Source organism: Copidosoma floridanum, unplaced genomic scaffold, assembly GCF_036245765.1.
Source record: "Copidosoma floridanum isolate Cflo_tuat_1 unplaced genomic scaffold, Cflo_Japanese_pri ptg000001l, whole genome shotgun sequence".
NCBI classification, from domain to species: Eukaryota; Metazoa; Arthropoda; class Insecta; order Hymenoptera; family Encyrtidae; genus Copidosoma; species Copidosoma floridanum.
In genome coordinates this window covers 15499637-15506399 of record NW_028321878.1, presented here as the reverse complement: position 1 = coordinate 15506399, position 6763 = coordinate 15499637, and positions in this window count along the sequence as shown.

The following is a 6763-nucleotide window of genomic DNA, read 5'->3' as shown; positions in this document are numbered from 1 at the left end:
CTTTGGTTATATTACAAAACCCTACTTTATTAGAGTAATCTCGTTTGAAAATTACCCATCAAAGTTAAAAAGAAAAAAAAATTAAACAAAAATTTTCTGAAATCACCTTTTAAGTAGTACAGCCCGAGTTTAGTCAGACCTCATCGAATAAAACTCTCCATGAACTTCTTCACTGTTCGCGGAACACGTTAATTAAAAATTCACGTACTGAAAATTTGTATGCCTATGCGTTCGTCTCGCGTGCGTATATCACAATTTAAACTTTTTACGAGCCCCTGCGTCTTATTACTGCAAATCTCGGGGAGAAAGTTTGTTCACGCCGCAGCGGTTGTTTTTAAATATGCAACGCTCGAACACTTGTAAAAATGTCAAGTAAAAGTTACTACGCAAATTCTGGTGAGCGACAATTTGATGTCACGTAAAAATCTCCAACCCACCATTTCGGGTCTCTTTACGACCACCGTGTGCATGTTACGTCGTGATTCTTTTTTTCCTCACGTTACATAACACCTGCGTAATCACGGCATCAATTATTTTCTTTGACTACCGCCTTTGTTGTACAACTAGTATTCACGCGAGAAAAAACGCGGCTCGTGCCACTGAACACTTGCACATATACACGCATCGACAGAGGTACAGAACAGCAAATTCTTATGTCTCGTGTACAACCTGCACCCACAATGAAGCCACTGGATGCCATGCAAGCGCGTGTTTATCGTAAGCTTGAACAAAAAGAGTCTCACGTTTGTGTCCATGGCAGTGTGTGGGGCTGCCAAGCTGTGAGGGGCGTTTCCCCCACAGAACATAATCAGTCCGAGGCTGCTGATACCGCCACTCTGCTTCTGTGATGTGTACAGCTCCTCTCTTTCCCTCCGCCTTCTATGCTTGACGATGGATTCACCCACGTCCTCCTCCCGAAGGAAAAAATAGGGAAGAGTTCAAAGGTGGATCAGCCACTACAAAACCCTAGACTGTGTACCCGCAGTGCTCATCATGTATACGTATACCCACATCTGTGGAGATCGAAAAAACTTCTTTTCACTCTTTATGAACTGTACCTATACAAGTATTCTTTTCTCGCCCTTGCCTATCCTCACCTGTTCTACCGTTCCACTTGCCGGTGCACCCTAAATCATCGACGGACGCGTCGTAAAGTCTTTATAGCGAGACTGCGGATGCGCCCTCCTCCCCTTGATGGTACACATATACACGTAACAATGGTATAAAGTGGTGGTAGAGGTAGCTTTTATAGTGCTTGTTTACTACACGACTACCATCGAGCACCAGCTTACTCACACCTGCACATATAGTCACGGAACGTTTCATTATTATGGCCTTAAAAGGTTACGGTGGTGGCAACAGAGGCTCGATATTCCCTTTGCTTGGCTGGCACAGGGGAGTGGGGCAAGGGAGGAGTGAGATTCAAGGTAATGCAGTCAGAATTTGCATTTCTCGAGGGGAGCAGCTCCGTGTTTACATCATTAGGCGTCCCTCGTTTGTCTCCTCCTTTTTTATTTTTCAATCTTGGGCAACGCCTACGTAGTGTGGGACGACTGGGATCGATGGGGTCGATAGTTAGGAAGGAGGGATTAAAATCTTTGGATAGCTTCCGTCGCCTTGGGCGACGGCGTTTAATTAAATTTTGAGGCTTTTCCCTAGTGATCGTGTGACAGTTTCATACCTCGCTTTTTAGTTTTATTGGTTGAACGGAACAGACTTATGGCGCGTTTTGTCAAATTTGTGAGTAGGGTGTGATTCCCTTGTTTTTCAAAAGTTTTTCATCACTTGCTATTCATCCCGGCTCTTAATGAGATACATTTTCCTTGATTATTTACTTTCTTGAAGGAAAAATCTGAAATGCTAATGAGTTTCTCAAAATATTCTTGGGAGAAAAGTTCTTGAGACGCATTGAGAAGTTTTTTCAGATCAAAGGCGAAAAAGTGTACACCCCCTTTACGGTGCTTGAGCAAGGATCATTGAAAAATGCTACAAATAACTTTTGAAGCTATACATTTAGGTGGTTCCATTGAACGTTTAAAAAACTGCAATTTTTCAATTAATGAGACAAAAAATGTTCTTTATCAAAACATTATTTACACATTTTTTACAACACTCTAAACTTGTCATCTGAGAAAGTTAACAAAAATCTATCATACACAAAAGGTAAAATAAAAAAGACCTAACACTACGACGATGATTTTACATAAAGATACAAAGCTAAAGGAAGAATAAAAAGGAAGACACAAGATAAATTTCAAGGTAAGGAGAGGCGAAGACACGTAAGGAAGTTTAAATCATAGCCGTATGCGGCATCCGGTTGTAGCAGCTCAAGAAACAAAGACAAATGTCCCAAGATGAGTGTTATGAAGGGGAAACGTGATGGCTTTCCTCCCCATAGCCCCTATTCTGGCTCTAACTTGAGTTTTCTTAAGACTACAAGGGAGTTTGTCACGACCAGAATTTCTGGATTACCATATCTTGTATCTGCTTGTACCATTATTGTGCCTTTATGCCACAAAATAATAAACGCATTTTATAATTTCTAGTTTTGTGCTAATTATAGAGATGTTTGTAGCACAATGTCCTGTATTTTTCGCTTGATAAAAATTTAATATCCGTACTCGGCCATGTATAACCTCATGGAATTCTCGTGATGAGTATGTGTATATTAAACGAACTCGTGCCATTCAATAAACTCGGCAACATTGTCATCGTTCCTTGAGCTTATCAAGGCAAATTTTTTACCTTATTATTCGAGATTCCTGTTCCCCAAAGGCATAACTCTGGTTAATTCTCGCGAGATATGCTCTCCTGATATTACCAACTTCATCGAGTGCAAAAAAAATAAAAATCAAATCTATTGAAGGTTATTGGTGAAGAAAAAAAAACTTCGTTCGAGATTATTTGCGTGCATCTGATAATACAGTTCACTCAACGACGCAAATTACTAGGATATTCCGACTACCACAAAAGCTCTCAATATACTTGTGCTAGTGGAATTTTTACCTTAAAAGCTCTAGCCCTTGCATTTCCTGGAAGCGGAAAGCTCTGCACGTGGTTTGCTTGCTAAGCACAGCCGTAAATCAAACGTAAAAAATATTACGAGACACACACCCACACTTGCACTGGGATGGCAGGACAAAAAGGACGCCTATTCCAATATGCATTTCAGCACCTTCGCACTGCACAGGATGGGAGGGGGGACTCTCCCCTATATCCTGTCCCGAATAATCCGTGTCTTCGCTCTTGGCTTGGAGATATGAATTTGCTGGGAATATTTGTTTTCTGTTAGCGCACAATCGCCTCAGACATTACGTCGCATTTGCATTTGAATTGCTCCCAACAAGTTCTATACAGAGCGAAAGAAAAATATGTGAACACGTGTGTGTGTGTGAGCTTTTTTTACATGTGTGGTGATATGAAATGGAGTGAGGGTGAGAGGTTTGGGGGACTGCGATGAAAAAGAGGTGACTGCTGAAGTAGATAATGATGGTGGATTGTTGGATAATGATGGTGTCGTCGAGAAAAGGGTACGAAGGGAGCAAAAAACCTGCTGAGTTATATGATGAATGTAGAATGTTTTGCGATGATGAGTCATATTGTTGTTTGTATATTCTGTTTCAATACTTCGAAATGATGTCTTGAGATAATGTCCATTTGACGCCTATAGCTTACTCATATAGTTAACTATTCTAAATTGTATTACTAAAAATAATCGTGTAGCAATCAAATTTGCCATTCATACAATATTAGAACATTTTAGTCTTTATAACATATAAACTTTTGGATTAAATATCGTATCAAATGAGTTAACAAATTATTTACACACCCATATTATAGCCCCAGTATTATGTGTGCACGTGTAAAATTAAATAAATCTGTTTGCTGTAGTATGTAATTTTCAAACAGCTTATTTTCGTCGAATGCGATAAAGTTAATTAAAATTTATTATTATTTCCTTGCAATATGTAACAAGTTTAATAAATCTTCATCACACATTTAAGTATCGAAAAATTAAATTGTGGAATTTGCTTGTAGGACATGGTTTTATGTTGAATTAAATAAAATTTACTTCAATAAATACTCAAAGCATTTAAATTGAATTATCGAGAAATGGAAAATACATATCGTCGAGTTTGTAGGCTCTTCTGGCAATTATTTCACTGAAAATTTTTTACTGCAAGGATGCTTGTAAAAATCACGAATCCCACTCGAAAATCAATTCAATGTAGTGCTGACTCACAAGCACGGCTGCATATCGCTCGCAACCCGGATATTAATGCTCTATGCGTAATTTCAAATGGCCAGAATTTACGGCTGCGTTCGTTCGTAGATCTTTTCCAACTTTACGCCCCCATCCATATTTTTCATTAATTTTCCTTTACCCTCGTTCTTCTTTTACGCACACTACAGTAAAGCTTCCTCTCTGCTTTTAAAATGAATATTGATTTCAAATTTTTTTCCAGGTACCCAAATTCAATTATTCTCTCGAATGAATGAAAAAATCTGAAAAATTTTTGGACCACTCATATCTTATTCATTTTTCTGCAAAATGAGTTTTTACTGCCACAACGTGGTATATACAGCAATCCATTTGAAAGTGTCTGTATGCCCTACCTGCATGGTATGAGCTTCAATGAGTGTACTCTTCTGTTAAGTTGAAGAACAGTATGTTTTGTAATTATTTTAATATTCAAACATTCAAATTAGATTAATTTTTTTCTTTCAATGTTACTTAAATTATAATTTTGATATCAGTTACATTATTCTTTCAAGGTATGATGAACTATATAGTGTTACTTATATTGCACTAATAGCTTTTTGCATGTATTTTTATTATAAACAAGTAGATGAACGACATCTTTCATAAACATTAATGTATAAAAAAAATCCATTTGTCAAGGGAGCACACACTAACTTATTAGTTATGTAACTGTGAACTTTTCATGAATCTATTGATTGTTAAAAAGAGGATACTGTTGAAAAAATTAGTCGAAACACTGCTACCAACAGTGGGAAGCTTAAATCTTCCAAAATTTATTAAAAACTGATTTCATTTCAATATTATTCACAAAAATATGAAACTCACATTAACGACTTTTTATGTGTGACGGAGAAGAGAAATCGTTAGAAAACAAATCTTTTTTATTTAATGTATAAAACTCACACACGTATTATTGTTTATGGATTTGGTGCCTGATGTAGGTACTTCAATTAATTCATAACATTTTGGATCTCATCCCTCAGTCGATACAACGGGGAGGGAATCTATGTGCTTACTTGGCCTGATCAGCACGATATTAATCATATTGAAGGTCCATCGATCGGATGTATTCCTAACGATGTATGCATCATTAGCATCATGGCGCGCTATTTTTCTTCTTCTCACGAGGCTTCACGTGTATGAACACGAGGCCCAATCGTGTTGGTAGTAGTCGATGAAACGAGTTTCCCAGTTTGTGCCTTGTATATTGTTATTTTTGTTGAGAATCTTATTTTAGCGATGAAATTGCCAATTAATTCAATTATCGGTCTTGAATAATCATTTTCTTATTTGGGTGATTAGATGAATCAAATTAAAAAAGGAAATGTGCCTGCCGATTTTTACTCCGATTTCATGCGCATCAGGGCGAATTACGATGATTCAATTGGATCGATTACTGGTGCATGTCAATGAACAACTTTGCCGAACGAAGCAATTAATTGACGATCCAACGATAAATCCAACGCGATGTGCTGCTCACGCAAGAGGAAAAGCATATATGCAGTCTGCAAGCAGATTTCGCTGATCATCCCACAGTTGTTTTAATCCATGTGTGTTGCACTGTAAACCTTAATCGAATTGATGAAAATGATTTGTTTCAAGAAATAAATAGACTTTTTTTTCAATTTGCATAGATAATCGTAAATTACTACATCTTATCTCCAAGATCGGTTGATGTATAGTATACATTGACATTTTCTTTTTTTTGTTGCCAATATAATTTTTTATAGATTTACTTAAACCTAAATTGGACGGTGTATTATCGTTTAAAATTTTTTTCTTCTAAAAGTTCTAAGGACTTTAATTTTTATGAAAAAAGTTCTAAAAGGAGACCTCTGCTCTCGTGGTCCCTTTATTCTTCTTTCCACTCACGTTTAAAATCTTTTGCACTCGCTCGTAACGTTGACATCGTAGTCGTTTTAGGCCCCTCTTCCCGACCCCCCTCTTTGATATCATTTGGATCGAAGTTCAGTTACAGTGATAATCTTTTTTTAACTTTACACTAGCAAGCAGCTCTTAAACCTCATCTCTGGCATTTGGTGATACAATGTACCATTTGATCATCCATTGTAACCTTAGATTGTGTGTAACAGCTGGAGTAGCGCTTCTGGTGCAGATTTAAGGAAGTACCTCCATTTCTATGACTGTGTGCATTTGCTTATTGTAAATTCTGTATCTGTAACGTGATACCTTATAGCTCTGTGAACGCATAAATACCAGTTTACTCATTTTTGTTACGTAAAAAAAAAAATGTTTAACTGTTCACCTCACACCCAAGTTTTACAACAATAAATTTCTCATTGAGCAAATAAGAAAATTATGTCCTAAAACTGTTCTTGAACTTTTCCAAAAATACAATTTCATCCTCATGCACCAAAAATCCAATGTTAACGACCTTTATTCAACATGATTCCAATAAATCAATCAATGGCATTTTTTCTATCTGCCGTTATCTGAAGTGTCCACAAAATCGAGCACAAAACGGAAAAGCCAACATCA